We start from the raw sequence: 21,729 nt of genomic DNA, 5'->3' as shown, positions 1-21,729 counted from the left end.
TAAAGGATTACGCGTCACCTTGACGAGGTCAGGGGAGGCATGAGGCATTTGGAGAATGTGTGTATTGATCCCACTACTTCTTGCATACAAAGATAGTGCTTTACCATTTAAGCTAATTCCCTTGCAAAGGTACTTGGATATTAAATTCAGAGAGGAGATATTCTAGGTGTTCTCATTAAACCCTGCGAGGTGACCTAGAAATCCTGTAGGTCTGTCTTTGCTGATCAAAGTCTCGTCGCCCTTCCTTGCTTAATTGACGAGGTGGCCGAGTGGTTAAGGCGATGGACTGCTAATCCATTGTGCTCTGCACGCGTATGTTCGAATCCCATCCTCGTCGCATGTCAGATTAAAGTGTTTTGAGACAAACACAGATAAAACCTTCTGCTGGACTTACAACATCCAATGGTAAACCAAATACTGTTTTGTGCAGAGAACTCGAGTGTGACAGTTGATGCAGAAATCAGACTGTTGACATGTGAGTGCAGGTGATTAAGCCCACTGGACAAGCAGCTTTGGAAGAGCTTCCTTGATAGGCTGCAGATAGGCTGTATAATAAGGTGTGTATTCCATGCTGCTCTGCCCACCGGGGCTACAAAACATTTGGTTCAGGTGTCACATTAATGTCGTCTAGTGAACAGGACACCACATATACAAGGCCTGTGGAGACACATGCAGGCAGAGTCCCCACAAAACTGCTACTCACTGGATATGTTCTCTTTTCCAACCATCCTCTGTTAACCCTAAATATGGTAGTGTGTAAAAGTTCCAGGAAATCAGCAATTTCTGAAATGGCTGTTCGCCCCCACTGATACTCGGTTGGAACTTCAGCAGAACGTTTTGACTGTGTGTACAAGCTTAAATGCATTGACTGGCTGCCATGTGTTTAGCTGATCAGACGGCAAACTGGTCGCCTTTTTAGCTGTACTCCTGACAGGCAATTTCCCATTCTAAATGATTGTGATCTGCACATGTGGGATACGGAGGCTGAAACTTTTTAACAGTTTCATCCATTTATGGGAAAAAGGAAATCAAAGGATTGTGGAGAATGTGGGCATCGATCCCACTACCTCTTGCATGCTAAGCTAGCGCTCTACCTTTTGATATAATTCCGCTGCAAGCTTTTGTTCCTCCCTGTGTTCACAGGGCAGAATTTGCAAACGTACCGGACAAACTCTCAATATCCACCCCTTATGTCCTCTGTGTTTGTAGATTGTGGAGCCCGAATACTTGACAGTCACGGGCCTTGTTGACAAGGCCAGAAGCAGTCGGAGGGAACAAACAGTTGGTGTGGCATGAGGTTTTGGTGCTAATGGAATGCACCTTTTTGCCAAAGAGAATCTCCAAAGTGTTTAATTGCAGCCTTAGAAGAGTTGGTTACAATCTTCCTTGATAGGCTGCAGTCTGTTCTTGTGCTTGAGTGTAGACACACGGATGGAAATACTGTCAGGATTGACATTCGTCGGCCATCTCAGAAGTGCTTCTTCTTTTCCTTTCGGCTGTTCCCTTTCAGGGGTCGCCACAGCGAATCATGTGCGTCCATCTAACCCTGTCCTCTGCATCCTCTTCACTCATACCAACTAACTTCATGTCCTCCCTTACTACATCCATAAATCTCCGCTTTGGTCTTCCTCTAGACCTCCTGCCTGGCAGCTCCAACCTATGTATCCATCTAAAGATATATTCACAAGCCATCTCAGAAGTGCATCGCCTGTATGATAAAGGATTGCGCGTCACCTTGACGAGGTCAGGGGAGGCATGAGGCATTTGGAGAATGTGGGTATTGATCCCACTACTTCTTGCATACAAAGCTAGTGCTTTACCATTTAAGCTAATTCCCTTGCAAAGGTACTTGGATATTAAATTCAGAGAGGAGATATTCTAGGTGTTCTTATTAAACCCTGCGAGGTGACCTAGCAATCCTGTAGGTCTGTCTTTGCTGATCAAAGTCTCGTCGCCCTTCCTTCCTTAATTGACGAGGTGGCCGAGTGGTTAAGGCAATGGACTGCTAATCCATTGTGCTCTGCATGCGTGGGTTTGAATCCCATCCTCGTCGCATGTCAGATTAAAGTGTTTTTAGACAAACACAGATAAAACCTTCTGCTGGACTTACAACATCCAATGGTAAACCAAATACTGTTTTGTGCAGAGAACTCGAGTGTGACAGTTGATGCAGAAATCAGACTCTTGACATGTGAGTGCAGGTGATTAAGCTCACTGGACAAGCAGCTTTGGAAGAGCTTCCTTTATAGGCTGCAGATAGGCTGTATAATAAGGTGTGTATTCCATGCTGCTCTGCCCACCGGGGCTACAAAACATTTGGTTCAGGTGTCACATTAATGTCATCTAGTGAACAGGACACCACAGATACAAAGCCTGTAGAGACACATGCAGGCAGAGTCCCCCACAAAACTGCTACTCACTCGATATGTTCTCTTTTCCAACCATTCTCTGTTAACCCTAAATATGGTAGTGTGTAAAAGTTCCAGGAAATCAGCAATTTCTGAAATGGCTGTTCGCCCCCACTGATACTCGGTTGGAACTTCAGCAGAACGTTTTGACTGTGTGTACAAGCCTAAATGCATTGACTGGCTGCCATGTGTTTAGCTGATCAGACGGCAAACTGGTCGCCTTTTTTGCTGTACTGCTGACAGGCAATTTCCCATTCTAGTTGATTGTGATCTGCACATGTGGGATACGGAGGCTGAAACTTTTTAACAGTTTCATCCATTTATGGGAAAAAGGAAATCAAAGGATTGTGGAGAATGTGGGCATCGATCCCACTACCTCTTGCATGCTAAGCAAGCGCTCTACCTTTTGAGATAATTCCGCTGCAAGCTTTTGTTCCTCCCTGTGTTCACAGGGCAGAATTTGCAAACGTACCGGACAAACTCTCAATATCCACCCCTTATGTCCTCTGTGTTTGTAGATTGTGGAGCCCGAATACTTGACAGTCACGGGCTTTGTTGACAAGGCCAGAAGCAGTCGGAGGGAACAAACAGTTGGTGTGGCATGAGGGTTTGGTGCTAATGGAGTGCACCTTTTTGCCAAAGAGAATCTCCAAAGTGTTTAATTGCAGCCTTAGAAGAGTTGGTTACAATCTTCCTTGATAGGCTGCAGTCTGTTCTTGTGCTTGAGTGTAGACACACGGATGGAAATACTGTCAGGATTGACATTCGTCGGCCATCTCAGAAGTGCTTCTTCTTTTCCTTTCGGCTGTTCCCTTTCAGGGGTCGCCACAGCGAATCACGTGCGTCCATCTAACCCTGTCCTCTGCATCCTCTTCACTCATACCAACTAACTTCATGTCCTCCCTTACTACATCCATAAATCTCCGCTTTGGTCGTCCTCTAGACCTCCTGCCTGGCAGCTCCAACCTATGTATCCATCTAAAGATATATTCACAAGCCATCTCAGAAGTGCATCGCCTGTATGATAAAGGATTACGCGTCACCTTGACGAGGTCAGGGGAGGCATGAGGCATTTGGAGAATGTGGGTATTGATCCCACTACTTCTTGCATACAAAGCTAGTGCTTTACCATTTAAGCTAATTCCCTTGCAAAGGTACTTGGATATTAAATTCAGAGAGGAGATATTCTAGGTGTTCTTATTAAACCCTGCGAGGTGACCTAGAAATCCTGTAGGTCTGTCTTTACTGATCAAAGTCTCGTCGCCCTTCCTTGCTTAATTGACGAGGTGGCCGAGTGGTTAAGGCGATGGACTGCTAATCCATTGTGCTCTGCACGCGTGGGTTCGAGTCGCATGTCAGATTAAAGTGTTTTTAGACAAACACAGATAAAACCTTCTGCTGGACTTACAACATCCAATGGTAAACCAAATACTGTTTTGTGCAGAGAACTCGAGTGTGACAGTTGATGCAGAAATCAGACTGTTGACATGTGAGTGCAGGTGATTAAGCCCACTGGACAAGCAGCTTTGGAAGAGCTTCCTTGATAGGCTGTATAATAAGGTGTGTATTCCAAGCTGCTCTGCCCACCGGGGCTACAAAACATTTGGTTCAGGTGTCACATTAATGTCGTCTAGTGCACAGGACACCACAGATACAAGGCCTGTGGAGACACATGCAGGCAGAGTCCCCCACAAAACTGCTACTCACTGGATATGTTCTCTTTTCCAACCATTCTCTGTTAACCCTAAATATGGTAGTGTGTAAAAGTTCCAGGAAATCAGCAATTTCTGAAATGGCTGTTCGCCCCCACTGATACTCGGTTGGAACTTCAGCAGAACGTTTTGACTGTGTGTACAAGCCTAAATGCATTGACTGGCTGCCATGTGTTTAGCTGATCAGACGGCAAACTGGTCGCCTTTTTAGCTGTACTGCTGACAGGCAATTTCCCATTCTAATTGATTGTGATCTGCACATGTGGGATATGGAGGCTGACACTTTTTATCAGTTTCATCCATTTATGGGAAAAAGGAAATCAAAGGATTGTGGAGAATGTGGGCATCAATCCCACTACCTCTTGCATGCTAAGCAAGCGATCTACCATTTGAGCTAATTCCCCTGCAAGGTTTTTTTCCTCCCTGTGTTCACAGGGCAGAATTTGCAAACGTACCGGACAAACTCTCAATATCCACCCCTTATGTCCTCTGTGTTTGTAGATTGTGGAGCCCGAATACTTGAATGTCACGGGCCTTGTTGACAAGGCCAGAAGCAGTCGGAGGGAACAAACAGTTGGTGTGGCATGAGGTTTTGGTGCTAATGGAGTGCACCTTTTTGCCAAAGAGAATCTCCATAGTGTTTAATTGCACCCTTAGAAGAGTTGGCTAAGATCTTCCTTGATAGGCTGCAGTCTGTTCTTGTGCTTGAGTGTAGACACACGGATGGAAATACTGTCAGGATTGACATTCGTCGGCCATCTCAGAAGTGCTTCTTCTTTTCCTTTCGGCTGTTCCCTTTCAGGGGTCGCCACAGCGAATCATGTGCCTCCATCTAACCCTGTCCTCTGCATCCTCTACACTCATACCAACTAACTTCATGTCCTCCCTTACTACATCCATAAATCTCCGCTTTGGTCTTCCTCTAGACCTCCTGCCTGGCAGCTCCAACCCATGTATCCATCTAAAGATATATTCACAAGCCATCTCAGAAGTGCATCACCTGCATGAGGCATTTGGAGAATGTGGGTATTGATCCCACTACTTCTTGCATACAAAGCTAGTGCTTTACCATTTAAGCTAATTCCCTTGCAAAGGTACTTGGATATTAAATTCAGAGAGGAGATATTCTAGGTGTTCTTATTAAACCCTGCGAGGTGACCTAGAAATCCTGTAGGTCTGTCTTTGCTGATCAAAGTCTCGTCGCCCTTCCTTGCTTAATTGACGAGGTGGCCGAGTGGTTAAGGCGATGGACTGCTAATCCATTGTGCTCTGCACCCGTGGGTTTGTATCCCATCCTTGTCGCATGTCAGATTAAAGTGTTTTTAGACAAACACAGATAAAACCTTCTCCTGGACTTACACTATCCAATGGTAAACCAAATACTGTTTTGTGCAGAGAACTCGAGTGTGACAATTGATGCAGAAATCAGACTGTTGACATGTGAGTGCAGGTGATTAAGCCCACTGGACAAGCAGCTTTGGAAAAGCTTCCTTGATAGGCTGCAGATAGGCTGTATAATAAGGTGTGTATTCCATGCTGCTCTGCCCACCGGGGCTACAAAACATTTGGTTCAGGTGTCACATTAATGTCGTCTAGTGAACAGGACACCACAGATACAAAGCCTGTGGAGACACATGCAGGCAGAGTCCCCCACAAAACTGCTACTCACTGGATATGTTCTCTTTTCCAACTATTCTCTGTTAAACCTAAATATGGTAGTGTGTAAAAGTTCCAGGAAATCAGCAATTTCTGAAATGGCTGATCGCCCCCACTGATACTCGGTTGGAAGTTCAGCAGAACGTTTTGACTGTGTGTACAAGCCTAAATGCATTGACTGGCTGCCATGTGTTTAGCTGATCAGACGGCAAACTGGTCGCCTTTTTAGCTGTACTGCTGACAGGCAATTTCCCATTCTAATTGATTGTTATCTGCACATGTGGGATATGGAGGCTGAAACTTTTTAACAGTTTCATCCATTTATGGGAAAAAGGAAATCAAACGATTGTGGGCATCGATCCCACTACCTCTTGCATGCTAAGCAAGCGCTCTACCATTTGAGCTAATTCCCCTGCAAGCTTTTTTTCCTCCCTGTATTTACAGCGTACCGGACAAACTCTCAATATCCACCCCTTATGTCCTCTGTGTTTGTAGATTGTGGAGCCCGAATACTTGACAGTCACGGGCCTTGTTGACAAGGCCAGAAGCAGTCGGAGGGAACAAACAGTTGGTGTGGCATGAGGTTTTGGTGCTAATGGAGTGCACCTTTTTGCCAAAGAGAATCTCCAAAGTGTTTAATTGCAGCCTTAGAAGAGTTGGCTACAATCTTCCTTGATAGGCTGCAGTCTGTTCTTGTGCTTGAGTGTAGACACACGGATGGAAATACTGTCAGGATTGACATTCGTCGGCCATCTCAGAAGTGCTTCTTCTTTTCCTTTCGGCTGTTCCCTTTCAGGGGTCGCCAAAGCGAATCATGTGCCTCCATCTAACCCTGTCCTCTGCATCCTCTTCACTCATACCAACTAACTTCATGTCCTCCCTTACTACATCCATAAATCTCCGCTTTGGTCTTCCTCTAGACCTCCTGCCTGGCAGCTCCAACCTATGTATCCATCTAAATATATATTCACAAGCCATCTCAGAAAGTGCATCGCCTGTATGATAAAGGATTGCGGGTCACCTTGACGAGGTCAGGGGAGGCATGAGGCATTTGGAGAATGTGTGTATTGATCCCACTACTTCTTGCATACAAAGCTAGTGCTTTACCATTTAAGCTAATTCCCTTGCAAAGGTACTTGGATATTAAATTCAGAGAGGAGATATTCTAGGTGTTCTTATTAAACCCTGCGAGGTGACCTAGAAATCCTGTAGGTCTGTCTTTGCTGATCAAAGTCTCGTCGCCCTTCCTTGCTTAATTTACGAGGTGGCCGAGTGGTTAAGGCGATGGACTGCTAATCCATTGTGCTCTGCACGCGTGGGTTCGAATCCCATCCTCGTCGCATGTCAGATTAAAGTGTTTTTAGACAAACACAGATAAAACCTTCTGCTGGACTTACAACATCCAACGGTAAACCAAATACTGTTTTGTGCAGAGAACTCGAGTGTGACAGTTGATGCAGAAATCAGACTGTTGACGTGAGTGCAGGTGATTAAGCCCACTGGACAAGCAGCTTTGGAAGAGCTTCCTTGATAGGCTGCAGATAGGCTGTATAATAGGGTGTGTATTCCATGCTGCTCTGCAACATTTGGTTCAGGTGTCACATTAATGTCGTCTAGTGAACAGGACACCACAGATACAAGGCCTGTGGAGACACATGCAGGCAGAGTCCCCCACAAAACTGCTACTCAGTGGATATGTTCTCTTTTCCAACCATTCTCTGTTAACCCTAAATATGGTAGTGTGTAAAAGTTCCAGGAAATCAGCAATTTCTGAAATGGCTGTTCGCCCCCACTGATACTCGGTTGGAACTTCAGCAGAACGTTTTGACTGTGTGTACAAGCCTAAATGCATTGACTGGCTGCCATGTGTTTAGCTGATCAGACGGCAAACTGGTCGCCTTTTTCGCTGTACTGCTGACAGGCAATTTCCCATTTTAATTGATTGTGATCTGCACATGTGGGATACGGAGGCTGAAACTTTTTATCATTTTCATCCATTTATGGGAAAAAGGAAATCAAAGGATTGTGGAGAATGTGGGCATCGATCCCACTACTTCTTGCATGCTAAGCAAGCGCTCTACCTTTTGAGATAATTCCGCTGCAAGCTTTTGTTCCTCCCTGTGTTCACAGGGCAGAATTTGCAAACGTACCGGACAAACTCTCAATATCCACCCCTTATGTCCTCTGTGTTTGTAGATTGTGGAGCCCGAATACTTGACAGTCACGGGCCTTGTTGACAAGGCCAGAAGCAGTCGGAGGGAACAAACAGTTGGTGTGGCATGAGGTTTTGGTGCTAATGGAGTGCACCTTTTGGCCAAAGAGAATCTCCAAAGTGTTTAATTGCAGCCTTAGAAGAGTTGGCTACAATCTTCCTTGATAGGCCGCAGTCTGTTCTTGTGCTTGAGTGTAGACACACGGATGGAAATTCTGTCAGGATTGACATTCGTCGGCCATCTCAGAAGTGCTTCTTCTTTTCCTTTCGGCTGTTCCCTTTCAGGGGTCGCCACAGCGAATCATGTGCGTCCATCTAACCCTGTCCTCTGCATCCTCTTCACTCATACCAACTAACTTCATGTCCTCCCTTACTACATCCATAAATCTCCGCTTTGGTCTTCCTCTAGACCTCCTGCCTTGCAGCTCCAACCTATGTATCCATCTAAAGATATATTCACAAGCCATCTCAGAAGTGCATCGCCTGTATGATAAAGGATTGCGCGTCACATTGACGAGGTCAGGGGAGGCATGAGGCATTTGGAGAATGTGGGTATTGATCCCAGTACTTCTTGCATACAAAGCTAGTGCTTTACCATTTAAGCTAATTCCCTTGCAAAGGTACTTGGATATTAAATTCAGAGAGGAGATATTCTAGGTGTTCTTATTAAACCCTGCGAGGTGACCTAGAAATCCTGTAGGTCTGTCTTTGCTGATCAACGTCTCGTCGCCCTTCCTTGCTTAATTGACGAGGTGGCCGAGTGCTTAAGGCGATGGACTGCTAATCCATTGTGCTCTGCACGCGTGGGTTCGAATCCCATCCTTGTCGCATGTCAGATTAAAGTGTTTTTAGACAAACACAGATAAAACCTTCTGCTGGACTTACAACATCCAATGGTAAACCAAATACTGTTTTGTGCAGAGAACTCAAGTGTGACAGTTGATGCAGAAATCAGACTGTTGACATGTGAGTGCAGGTGATTAAGCTCACTGGACAAGCAGCTTTGGAAGAGCTTCCTTGATAGGCTGCAGATAGGCTGTATAATAAGGTGTGTATTCCATGCTGCTCTGCCCACCGGGGCTACAAAACATTTCGTTCAGGTGTCACATTAATGTCGTCTAGTGAACAGGACACCACAGATACAAGGCCTGTAGAGACACATGCAGGCAGAGTCCCCCACAAAACTGCTACTCACTGGATATGTTCTCTTTTCCAACCATTCTCTGTTAACCCTGAATATGGTAGTGTGTAAAAGTTCAAGGAAATCAGTAATTTCTGAAATGGCTGATCGCCCCCACTGATACTCGGTTGGAACTTCAGCAGAACGTTTTGACTGTGTGTACAAGCCTAAATGCATTGACTGGCTGCCATGTGTTTAGCTGATCAGACGGCAAACTGGTCGCCTTTTTAGCTGTACTGCTGACAGGCAATTTCCCATTCTAATTGATTGTGATCTGCACATGTGGGATATGGAGGCTGAAACTTTTTAACAGTTTCATCCATTTATGGGAAAAAGGAAATCAAAGGATTGTGGAGAATGTGGGCATCGATCCCACTACCTCTTGCATGCTAAGCAAGCGCTCTACCATTTGAGCTAATTCCCCTGCAAGCTTTTTTTCCTCCCTGTGTTCACAGCGTACCGGACAAACTCTCAATATCCACCCCTTATGTCCTCTGTGTTTGTAGATTGTGGAGCCCGAATACTTGACAGTCACGGGCCTTGTTGACAAGGCCAGAAGCAGTCGGAGGGAACAAACAGTTGGTGTGGCATGAGGTTTTGGTGCTAATGGAGTGCACCTTTTGGCCAAAGAGAATCTCCAAAGTGTTTAATTGCAGCCTTAGAAGAGTTGGCTACAATCTTCCTTGATAGGCCGCAGTCTGTTCTTGTGCTTGAGTGTAGACACACGGATGGAAATTCTGTCAGGATTGACATTCGTCGGCCATCTCAGAAGTGCTTCTTCTTTTCCTTTCGGCTGTTCCCTTTCAGGGGTCGCCACAGCGAATCATGTGCCTCCATCTAACCCTGTCCTCTGCATCCTCTTCACTCATACCAACTAACTTCATGTCCTCCCTTACTACATCCATAAATCTCCGCTTTGGTCTTCCTCTAGACCTCCTGCCTTGCAGCTCCAACCTATGTATCCATCTAAAGATATATTCACAAGCCATCTCAGAAGTGCATCGCCTGTATGATAAAGGATTGCGCGTCACCTTGACGAGGTCAGGGGAGGCATGAGGCATTTGGAGAATGTGGGTATTGATCCCAGTACTTCTTGCATACAAAGCTAGTGCTTTACCATTTAAGCTAATTCCCTTGCAAAGGTACTTGGATATTAAATTCAGAGAGTAGATATTCTAGGTGTTCTTATTAAACCCTGCGAGGTGACCTAGAAATCCTGTAGGTCTGTCTTTGCTGATCAAAGTCTCGTCGCCCTTCCTTGCTTAATTGACGAGGTGGCCGAGTGGTTAAGGCGATGGACTGCTAATCCATTGTGCTCTGCACGTGTGGGTTAGAATCCCATCCTTGTCGCATGTCAGATTAAAGTGTTTTTAGACAAACACAGATAAAACCTTCTGCTGGACTTACAACATCCAATGGTAAACCAAATACTGTTTTGTGCAGAGAACTCGAGTGTGACAGTTGATGCAGAAATCAGACTGTTGACATGTGAGTGCAGGTGATTAAGCTCACTGGACAAGCAGCTTTGGAAGAGCTTCCTTGATAGGCTGCAGATAGGCTGTATAATAAGGTGTGTATTCCATGCTGCTCTGCCCACCGGGGCTACAAAACATTTCGTTCAGGTGTCACATTAATGTCGTCTAGTGAACAGGACACCACAGATACAAGGCCTGTAGAGACACATGCAGGCAGAGTCCCCCACAAAACTGCTACTCACTGGATATGTTCTCTTTTCCAACCATTCTCTGTTAACCCTGAATATGGTAGTGTGTAAAAGTTCAAGGAAATCAGTAATTTCTGAAATGGCTGATCGCCCCCACTGATACTCGGTTGGAACTTCAGCAGAACGTTTTGACTGTGTGTACAAGCCTAAATGCATTGACTGGCTGCCATGTGTTTAGCTGATCAGACGGCAAACTGGTCGCCTTTTTAGCTGTACTGCTGACAGGCAATTTCCCATTCTAATTGATTGTGATCTGCACATGTGGGATATGGAGGCTGAAACTTTTTAACAGTTTCATCCATTTATGGGAAAAAGGAAATCAAAGGATTGTGGAGAATGTGGGCATCGACCCCACTACCTCTTGCATGCTAAGCAAGCGCTCTACCATTTGAGCTAATTCCCCTGCAAGCTTTTTTTCCTCCCTGTGTTCACAGCGTACCGGACAAACTCTCAATATCCACCCCTTATGTCCTCTGTGTTTGTAGATTGTGGAGCCCGAATACTTGACAGTCACGGGCCTTGTTGACAAGGCCAGAAGCAGTCGGAGGGAACAAACAGTTGGTGTGGCATGAGGTTTTGGTGCTAATGGAGTGCACCTTTTGGCCAAAGAGAATCTCCAAAGTGTTTAATTGCAGCCTTAGAAGAGTTGGCTACAATCTTCCTTGATAGGCCGCAGTCTGTTCTTGTGCTTGAGTGTAGACACACGGATGGAAATTCTGTCAGGATTGACATTCGTCGGCCATCTCAGAAGTGCTTCTTCTTTTCCTTTCGGCTGTTCCCTTTCAGGGGTCGCCACAGCGAATCATGTGCCTCCATCTAACCCTGTCCTCTGCATCCTCTTCACTCATACCAACTAACTTCATGTCCTCCCTTACTACATCCATAAATCTCCGCTTTGGTCTTCCTCTAGACCTCCTGCCTTGCAGCTCCAACCTATGTATCCATCTAAAGATATATTCACAAGCCATCTCAGAAGTGCATCGCCTGTATGATAAAGGATTGCGCGTCACCTTGACGAGGTCAGGGGAGGCATGAGGCATTTGGAGAATGTGGGTATTGATCCCAGTACTTCTTGCATACAAAGCTAGTGCTTTACCATTTAAGCTAATTCCCTTGCAAAGGTACTTGGATATTAAATTCAGAGAGGAGATATTCTAGGTGTTCTTATTAAACCCTGCGAGGTGACCTAGAAATCCTGTAGGTCTGTCTTTGCTTATCAAAGTCTCGTCTCCCTTCCTTGCTTAATTGACGAGGTGGCCGAATGGTTAAGGCGATGGACTGCTAATCCATTGTGCTCTGCACGTGTGGGTTAGAATCCCATCCTCGTCGCATGTCAGATTAAAGTGTTTTTAGACAAACACAGATAAAACCTTCTGCTGGACTTACAACATCCACTGGTAAACCAAATACTGTTTTGTGCAGAGAACTCGAGTGTGACAGTTGATGCAGAAATCAGACTGTTGACATGTGAGTGCAGGTGATTAAGCTCACTGGACAAGCAGCTTTGGAAGAGCTTCCTTGATAGGCTGCAGATAGGCTGTATAATAAGGTGTGTATTCCATGCTGCTCTGCCCACCGGGGCTACAAAACATTTGGTTCAGGTGTCACATTAATGTCGTCTAGTGAACAGGACACCACAGATACAAGGCCTGTAGAGAAACATGCAGGCAGAGTCCCCCACAAAACTGCTACTCACTGGATATGTTCTCTTTTCCAACCATTCTCTGTTAACCCTAAATATGGTAGTGTGTAAAAGTTCCAGGAAATCAGCAATTTCTGAAATGGCTGATTGCCCCCACTGATACTCGGTTGGAACTTCAGCAGAACGTTTTGACTGTGTGTACAAGCCTAAATGCATTGACTGGCTGCCATGTGTTTAGCTGATCAGACGGCAAACTGGTCGCCTTTTTAGCTGTACTGCTGACAGGCAATTTCCCATTCTAATTGATTGTGATCTGCACATGTGGGATATGGAGGCTGAAACTTTTTAACAGTTCCATCCATTTATGGGAAAAAGGAAATCAAACGATTGTGGAGAATGTGGGCATCGATCCCACTACCTCTTGCATGCTAAGCAAGCGCTCTACCATTTGAGCTAATTCCCCTGCAAGCTTTTTTTCCTCCCTGTGTTCACAGCGTACCGGACAAACTCTCAATATCCACCCCTTATGTCCTCTGTGTTTGTAGATTGTGGAGCCCGAATACTTGACAGTCACGGGCCTTGTTGACAAGGCCAGAAGCAGTCGGAGGGAACAAACAGTTGGTGTGGCATGAGGTTTTGGTGCTAAAGGAGTGCACCTTTTGGCCAAACAGAATCTCCAAAGTGTTTAATTGCAGCCTTAGAAGAGTTGGCTACAATCTTCCTTGATAGGCCGCAGTCTGTTCTTGTGCTTGAGTGTAGACACACGGATGGAAATTCTGTCAGGATTGACATTCGTCGGCCATCTCAGAAGTGCTTCTTCTTTTCCTTTCGGCTGTTCCCTTTCATGGGTCGCCACAGCGAATCATGTGCCTCCATCTAACCCTGTCCTCTGCATCCTCTTCACTCATACCAACTAACTTCATGTCCTCCCTTACTACATGCATAAATCTCCGCTTTGGTCTTCCTCTAGACCTCCTGCCTTGCAGCTCCAACCTATGTATCCATCTAAAGATATATTCACAAGCCATCTCAGAAGTGCATCGCCTGTATGATAAAGGATTGCGCGTCACCTTGACGAGGTCAGGGGAGGCATGAGGCATTTGGAGAATGTGGGTATTGATCCCAGTACTTCTTGCATACAAAGCTACTGCTTTACCATTTAAGCTAATTCCCTTGCAAAGGTACTTGGATATTAAATTCAGAGAGGAGATATTCTAGGTGTTCTTATTAAACCCTGCGAGGTGACCTAGAAATCCTGTAGGTCTGTCTTTGCTGATCAAAGGGAACAAACAGTTGGTGTGGCATGAGGTTTTGGTGCTAATGGAGTGCATCATTTGGCCAAAGAGAATCTCCAAAGTGTTTAATTGCAGCCTTAGAAGAGTTGGCTACAATCTTCCTTGATAGGCCGCAGTCTGTTCTTGTGCTTGAGTGTAGACACACGGATGGAAATTCTGTCAGGATTGACATTCGTCGGCCATCTCAGAAGTGCTTCTTCTTTTCCTTTCGGCTGTTCCCTTTCAGGGGTCGCCACAGCGAATCATGTGCGTCCATCTAACCCTGTCCTCTGCATCCTCTTCACTCATACCAACTAACTTCATGTCCTCCCTTACTACATCCATAAATCTCCGCTTTGGTCTTCCTCTAGACCTCCTGCCTTGCAGCTCCAACCTATGTATCCATCTAAAGATATATTCACAAGCCATCTCAGAAGTGCATCGCCTGTATGATAAAGGATTGCGCGTCACCTTGACGAGGTCAGGGGAGGCATGAGGCATTTGGAGAATGTGGGTATTGATCCCAGTACTTCTTGCATACAAAGCTAGTGCTTTACCATTTAAGCTAATTCCCTTGCAAAGGTACTTGGATATTAAATTCAGAGAGGAGATATTCTAGGTGTTCTTATTAAACCCTGCGAGGTGACCTAGAAATCCTGTAGGTCTGTCTTTGCTGATCAAAGTCTCGTCGCCCTTCCTTGCTTAATTGACGAGGTGGCCGAGAGGTTAAGGCGATGGACTGCTAATCCATTGTGCTCTGCACGCGTGGGTTTGAATCCCATCCTCGTCGCATGTCAGATTAAAGTGTTTTTAGACAAACACAGATAAAACCTTCTGCTGGACTTACAACATCCAATGGTAAACCAAATACTGTTTTGTGCAGAGAACTCAAGTGTGACAGTTGATGCAGAAATCAGACTGTTGACATGTGAGTGCAGGTGATTAAGCTCACTGGACAAGCAGCTTTGGAAGAGCTTCCTTGATAGGCTGCAGATAGGCTGTATAATAAGGTGTGTATTCCATGCTGCTCTGCCCACCGGGGCTACAAAACATTTGGTTCAGGTGTCACATTAATGTCGTCTAGTGAACAGGACACCACAGATACAAGGCCTGTAGAGACACATACAGGCAGAGTCCCCCACAAAACTGCTACTCACTGGATATGTTCTCTTTTCCAACCATTCTCTGTTAACCCTGAATATGGTAGTGTGTAAAAGTTCAAGGAAATCAGTAATTTCTGAAATGGCTGATCGCCCCCACTGATACTCGGTTGGAACTTCAGCAGAACGTTTTGACTGTGTGTACAAACCTAAATGCATTGACTGGCTGCCATGTGTTTAGCTGATCAGACGGCAAACTGGTCGCCTTTTTAGCTGTACTGCTGACAGGCAATTTCCCATTCTAATTGATTGTGATCTGCACATGTGGGATATGGAGGCTGAAACTTTTTAACAGTTTCATCCATTTATGGGAAAAAGGAAATCAAACGATTGTGGAGAATGTGGGCATCGATCCCACTACCTCTTGCATGCTAAGCAAGCGCTCTACCATTTGAGCTAATTCCCCTGCAAGCTTTTTTTCCTCCCTGTGTTCACAGCGTACCGGACAAACTCTCAATATCCACCCCTTATGTCCTCTGTGTTTGTAGATTGTGGAGCCCGAATACTTGACAGTCACGGGCCTTGTTGACAAGGCCAGAAGCAGTCGGAGGGAACAAACAGTTGGTGTGGCATGAGGTTTTGGTGCTAATGGAGTGCACCTTTTGGCCAAAGAGAATCTCCAAAGTGTTTAATTGCAGCCTTAGAAGAGTTGGCTACAATCTTCCTTGATAGGCCGCAGTCTGTTCTTGTGCTTGAGTGTAGACACACGGATGGAAATTCTGTCAGGATTGACATTCGTCGGCCATCTCAGAAGTGCTTCTTCTTTTCCTTTCGGCTGTTCCCTTTCAGGGGTCGCCACAGCGAATCATGTGCCTCCATCTAACCCTGTCCTCTGCATCCTCTTCACTCATACCAACTAACTTCATGTCCTCCCTTACTACATCCATAAATCTCCGCTTTGGTCTTCCTCTAGACCTCCTGCCTTGCAGCTCCAACCTATGTATCCATCTAAAGATATATTCACAAGCCATCTCAGAAGTGCATCGCCTGTATGATAAAGGATTGCGCGTCACCTTGACGAGGTCAGGGGAGGCATGAGGCATTTGGAGAATGTGGGTATTGATCCCAGTACTTCTTGCATACAAAGCTAGTGCTTTACCATTTAAGCTAATTCCCTTGCAAAGGTACTTGGATATTAAATTCAGAGAGGAGATATTCTAGGTGTTCTTATTAAACCCTGCGAGGTGACCTAGAAATCCTGTAGGTCTGTCTTTGCTGATCAAAGTCTCGTCGCCCTTCCTTGCTTAATTGAAGAAGTGGCCGAGTGGTTAAGGCGATGGACTGCTAATCCATTGTGCTCTGCACGCGTGGGTTCGAATCCCATCCTCGTCGCATGTCAGATTAAAGTGTTTTTAGACAAACACAGATAAAACCTTCTGCTGGACTTACAACATCCAATGGTAAACCAAATACTGTTTTGTGCAGAGAACTCGAGTGTGACAGTTGATGCAGAAATCAGACTGTTGACATGTGAGTGCAGGTGATTAAGCTCACTGGACAAGCAGCTTTGGAAGAGCTTCCTTGATAGGCTGCAGATAGGCTGTATAATAAGGTGTGTATTCCATGCTGCTCTGCCCACCGGGGCTACAAAACATTTGGTTCAGGTGTCACATTAATGTCGTCTAGTGAACAGGACACCACAGATACAAGGCCTGTAGAGACACATACAGGCAGAGTCCCCCACAAAACTGCTACTCACTGGATATGTTCTCTTTTCCAACCATTCTCTGTTAACCCTGAATATGGTAGTGTGTAAAAGTTCAAGGAAATCAGTAATTTCTGAAATGGCTGATCGCCCCCACTGATACTCGGTTGGAACTTCAGCAGAACGTTTTGACTGTGTGTACAAGCCTAAATGCATTGACTGGCTGCCATGTGTTTAGCTGATCAGACGGCAAACTGGTCGCCTTTTTAGCTGTACTGCTGACAGGCAATTTCCCATTCTAATTGATTGTGATCTGCACATGTGGGATATGGAGGCTGAAACTTTTTAACAGTTTCATCCATTTATGGGAAAAAGGAAATCAAACGATTGTGGAGAATGTGGGCATCGATCCCACTACCTCTTGCATGCTAAGCAAGCGCTCTACCATTTGAGCTAATTCCCCTGCAAGCTTTTTTTCCTCCCTGTGTTCACAGCGTACCGGACAAACTCTCAATATCCACCCCTTATGTCCTCTGTGTTTGTAGATTGTGGAGCCCGAATACTTGACAGTCACGGGCCTTGTTGACAAGGCCAGAAGCAGTCGGAGGGAACAAACAGTTGGTGTGGCATGAGGTTTTGGTGCTAATGGAGTGCACCTTTTGGCCAAAGAGAATCTCCAAAGTGTTTAATTGCAGCCTTAGAAGAGTTGGCTACAATCTTCCTTGATAGGCCGCAGTCTGTTCTTGTGCTTGAGTGTAGACACACGGATGGAAATTCTGTCAGGATTGACATTCGTCGGCCATCTCAGAAGTGCTTCTTCTTTTCCTTTCGGCTGTTCCCTTTCAGGGGTCGCCACAGCGAATCATGTGCCTCCATCTAACCCTGTCCTCTGCATCCTCTTCACTCATACCAACTAACTTCATGTCCTCCCTTACTACATCCATAAATCTCCGCTTTGGTCTTCCTCTAGACCTCCTGCCTTGCAGCTCCAACCTATGTATCCATCTAAAGATATATTCACAAGCCATCTCAGAAGTGCATCGCCTGTATGATAAAGGATTGCGCGTCACCTTGACGAGGTCAGGGGAGGCATGAGGCATTTGGAGAATGTGGGTATTGATCCCAGTACTTCTTGCATACAAAGCTACTGCTTTATCATTTAAGCTAATTCCCTTGCAAAGGTACTTGGATATTAAATTCAGAGAGGAGATATTCTAGGTGTTCTTATTAAACCCTGCGAGGTGACCTAGAAATCCTGTAGGTCTGTCTTTGCTGATCAAAGGGAACAAACAGTTGGTGTGGCATGAGGTTTTGGTTCTAATGGAGTGCATCTTTTGGCCAAAGAGAATCTCCAAAGTGTTTAATTGCAGCCTTAGAAGAGTTGGCTACAATCTTCCTTGATAGGCCGCAGTCTGTTCTTGTGCTTGAGTGTAGACACACGGATGGAAATTCTGTCAGGATTGACATTCGTCGGCCATCTCAGAAGTGCTTCTTCTTTTCCTTTCGGCTGTTCCCTTTCAGGGGTCGCCACAGCGAATCATGTGCGTCCATCTAACCCTGTCCTCTGCATCCTCTTCACTCATACCAACTAACTTCATGTCCTCCCTTACTACATCCATAAATCTCCGCTTTGGTCTTCCTCTAGACCTCCTGCCTTGCAGCTCCAACCTATGTATCCATCTAAAGATATATTCACAAGCCATCTCAGAAGTGCATCGCCTGTATGATAAAGGATTGCGCGTCACCTTGACGAGGTCAGGGGAGGCATGAGGCATTTGGAGAATGTGGGTATTGATCCCAGTACTTCTTGCATACAAAGCTAGTGCTTTACCATTTAAGCTAATTCCCTTGCAAAGGTACTTGGATATTAAATTCAGAGAGGAGATATTCTAGGTGTTCTTATTAAACCCTGCGAGGTGACCTAGAAATCCTGTAGGTCTGTCTTTGCTGATCAAAGTCTCGTCGCCCTTCCTTGCTTAATTGACGAGGTGGCCGAGAGGTTAAGGCGATGGACTGCTAATCCATTGTGCTCTGCACGCGTGGGTTCGAATCCCATCCTCGTCGCATGTCAGATTAAAGTGTTTTTAGACAAACACAGATAAAACCTTCTGCTGGACTTACAACATCCAATGGTAAACCAAATACTGTTTTGTGCAGAGAACTCGAGTGTGACAGTTGATGCAGAAATCAGACTGTTGACATATGAGTGCAGGTGATTAAGCCCACTGGACAAGCAGCTTTGGAAGAGCTTCCTTGATAGGCTGCAGATAGGCTGTATAATAAGGTGTGTATTCCAAGCTGCTCTGCCCACCGGGGCTACAAAAAATTTGGTTCAGGTGTCACATTAAGGTCGTCTAGTGAACAGGACACCACAGATACAAGGCCTGTAGAGACACATGCAGGCAGAGTCCCCTACAAAACTGCTACTCACTGGATGTGTTCTCTTTTCCAACCATTCTCTGTTAACCCTGAATATGGTAGTGTGTAAAAGTTCCAGGAAATCAGCAATTTCTGAAATGGCTGATCGCCCCCACTGATACTCGGTTGGAACTTCAGCAGAACGTTTTGACTGTGTGTACAAGCCTAAATGCATTGACTGGCTGCCATGTGTTTAGCTGATCAGACAGCAAACTGGTCGCCTTTTTAGCTGTACTGCTGACAGGCAATTTCCCATTCTAATTGATTGTGATCTGCACATGTGGGATATGGAGGCTGAAACTTTTTAACAGTTTCATCCATTTATGGGAAAAAGGAAATCAAAGGATTGTGGAGAATGTGGGCATCGATCCCACTACCTCTTACATGCTAAGCAAGCGCTCTACCATTTGAGCTAATTCCCCTGCAAGCTTTTTTTCCTCCGTGTTCACAGGGCAGAATTTGCAAACGTACCGGACAAACTCTCAATATCTACCCCTTATGTCCTCTGTGTTTGTAGATTGTGGAGCCCGAATACTTGACAGTCACGGGCCTTGTTGACAAGGCCAGAAGCAGTCGGAGGGAACAAACAGTTGGTGTGGCATGAGGTTTTGGTGCTAATGGAGTGCACCTTTTTGCCAAAGAGAATCTCCAAAGTGTTTAATTGCAGCCTTAGAAGAGTTGGTTACAATCTTCCTTGATAGGCTGCAGTCTGTTCTTGTGCTTGAGTGTAGACACACGGATGGAAATACTGTCGGGATTGACATTCGTCGGCCATCTCAGAAGTGCTTCTTCTTTTCCTTTCGGCTGTTCCCTTTCAGGGGTCGCCACAGCGAATCACGTGCGTCCATCTAACCCTGTCGTCTGCATCCGCTTCACTCATACCAACTAACTTCATGTCCTCCCTTGCTACATCCATAAATCTCCGCTTTGGTCTTCCTCTAGACCTCCTGCCTGGCAGCTCCAACCTATGTATCCATTAAAAGATATATTCACAAGCCATCTCAGAAGTGCATCGCCTGTATGATAAAGGATTGCGCGTCAGCTTGACGAGGTCAGGGGAGGCATGAGGCATTTGGAGAATGTGGGTATTGATCCCACTACTTCTTGCATACAAAGATAGTGCTTTACCATTTAAGCTTATTCCCTTGCAAAGGTACTTGGATATTAAATTCAGAGAGGAGATATTCTACGTGTTCTCATTAAACCCTGCGAGGTGACCTAGAAATCCTGTAGGTCTGTCTTTGCTGATCAAAGTCTCGTCGCCCTTCCTTGCTTAATTGACGAGGTGGCCGAGTGGTTAAGGCGATGGACTGCTAATCCATTGTGCTCTGCACGCGTATGTTCGAATCCCATCCTCGTCGCATGTCAGATTAAAGTGTTTTGAGACAAACACAGATAAAACCTTCTGCTGGACTTACAACATCCAATGGTAAACCAAATACTGTTTTGTGCAGAGAACTCGAGTGTGACAGTTGATGCAGAAATCAGACTGTTGACATGTGAGTGCAGGTGATTAAGCCCACTGGACAAGCAGCTTTGGAAGAGCTTCCTTGATAGGCTGCAGATAGGCTGTATAATAAGGTGTGTATTCCATGCTGCTCTGCCCACCGGGGCTACAAAACATTTGGTTCAGGTGTCACATTAATGTCGTCTAGTGAACAGGACACCACAGATACAAGGCCTGTGGAGACACATGCAGGCAGAGTCCCCCACAAAACTGCTACTCACTGGATATGTTCTCTTTTCCAACCATCCTCTGTTAACCCTAAATATGGTAGTGTGTAAAAGTTCCAGGAAATCAGCAATTTCTGAAATGGCTGTTCGCCCCCACTGATACTCGGTTGGAACTTCAGCAGAACGTTTTGACTGTGTGTACAAGCTTAAATGCATTGACTGGCTGCCATGTGTTTAGCTGATCAGACGGCAAACTGGTCGCCTTTTTAGCTGTACTCCTGACAGGCAATTTCCCATTCTAAATGATTGTGATCTGCACATGTGGGATACGGAGGCTGAAACTTTTTAACAGTTTCATCCATTTATGGGAAAAAGGAAATCAAAGGATTGTGGAGAATGTGGGCATCGATCCCACTACCTCTTGCATGCTAAGCTAGCGCTCTACCTTTTGATATAATTCCGCTGCAAGCTTTTGTTCCTCCCTGTGTTCACAGGGCAGAATTTGCAAACGTACCGGACAAACTCTCAATATCCACCCCTTATGTCCTCTGTGTTTGTAGATTGTGGAGCCCGAATACTTGACAGTCACGGGCCTTGTTGACAAGGCCAGAAGCAGTCGGAGGGAACAAACAGTTGGTGTGGCATGAGGTTTTGGTGCTAATGGAGTGCACCTTTTTGCCAAAGAGAATCTCCAAAGTGTTTAATTGCAGCCTTAGAAGAGTTGGTTACAATCTTCCTTGATAGGCTGCAGTCTGTTCTTGTGCTTGAGTGTAGACACACGGATGGAAATACTGTCGGTATTGACATTCGTCGGCCATCTCAGAAGTGCTTCTTCTTTTCCTTTCGGCTGTTCCCTTTCAGGGGTCGCCACAGCGAATCACGTGCGTCCATCTAACCCTGTCGTCTGCATCCGCTTCACTCATACCAACTAACTTCATGTCCTCCCTTGCTACATCCATAAATCTCCGCTTTGGTCTTCCTCTAGACCTCCTGCCTGGCAGCTCCAACCTATGTATCCATTAAAA

General features: G+C 45.5%; 10 non-coding genes across 10 annotated transcripts; 5 read left to right on the top strand and 5 right to left on the bottom strand.

The window, feature by feature from the left end:
• The first annotated feature begins 7,034 nt into the window (after positions 1 to 7,034).
• On the top strand, positions 7,035 to 7,116 carry trnas-gcu (transfer RNA serine (anticodon GCU)). The gene has a single exon. It is a non-coding gene; the product is annotated as a tRNA-Ser (tRNA).
• Positions 7,117 to 9,519: 2,403 nt separating this feature from the next.
• On the bottom strand, positions 9,520 to 9,592 carry trnaa-agc (transfer RNA alanine (anticodon AGC)). The gene has a single exon. It is a non-coding gene; the product is annotated as a tRNA-Ala (tRNA).
• An 844-nt stretch (positions 9,593 to 10,436) lies between these two features.
• On the top strand, positions 10,437 to 10,518 carry trnas-gcu (transfer RNA serine (anticodon GCU)). Its single transcript has one exon. It is a non-coding gene; the product is annotated as a tRNA-Ser (tRNA).
• Positions 10,519 to 11,221: 703 nt separating this feature from the next.
• trnaa-agc (transfer RNA alanine (anticodon AGC)) lies at positions 11,222 to 11,294 on the bottom strand. The gene has a single exon. It is a non-coding gene; the product is annotated as a tRNA-Ala (tRNA).
• An 844-nt stretch (positions 11,295 to 12,138) lies between these two features.
• trnas-gcu (transfer RNA serine (anticodon GCU)) lies at positions 12,139 to 12,220 on the top strand. The gene has a single exon. It is a non-coding gene; the product is annotated as a tRNA-Ser (tRNA).
• Positions 12,221 to 12,923: 703 nt separating this feature from the next.
• On the bottom strand, positions 12,924 to 12,996 carry trnaa-agc (transfer RNA alanine (anticodon AGC)). Its single transcript has one exon. It is a non-coding gene; the product is annotated as a tRNA-Ala (tRNA).
• Positions 12,997 to 14,515: 1,519 nt separating this feature from the next.
• On the top strand, positions 14,516 to 14,597 carry trnas-gcu (transfer RNA serine (anticodon GCU)). The gene has a single exon. It is a non-coding gene; the product is annotated as a tRNA-Ser (tRNA).
• Positions 14,598 to 15,300: 703 nt separating this feature from the next.
• Positions 15,301 to 15,373, bottom strand: trnaa-agc (transfer RNA alanine (anticodon AGC)). The gene has a single exon. It is a non-coding gene; the product is annotated as a tRNA-Ala (tRNA).
• Positions 15,374 to 17,002: 1,629 nt separating this feature from the next.
• On the bottom strand, positions 17,003 to 17,075 carry trnaa-agc (transfer RNA alanine (anticodon AGC)). The gene has a single exon. It is a non-coding gene; the product is annotated as a tRNA-Ala (tRNA).
• Positions 17,076 to 18,594: 1,519 nt separating this feature from the next.
• trnas-gcu (transfer RNA serine (anticodon GCU)) lies at positions 18,595 to 18,676 on the top strand. Its single transcript has one exon. It is a non-coding gene; the product is annotated as a tRNA-Ser (tRNA).
• The last annotated feature ends 3,053 nt before the right edge of the window (positions 18,677 to 21,729 follow it).

This window comes from Channa argus, unplaced genomic scaffold (assembly GCF_033026475.1).
Source record: "Channa argus isolate prfri unplaced genomic scaffold, Channa argus male v1.0 Contig063, whole genome shotgun sequence".
In the NCBI taxonomy this organism is placed as follows: Eukaryota; Metazoa; Chordata; class Actinopteri; order Anabantiformes; family Channidae; genus Channa; species Channa argus.
The sequence above is the reverse complement of the archived record's forward strand: the minus strand, read 5'-3'. Positions and strand labels throughout refer to the sequence as shown.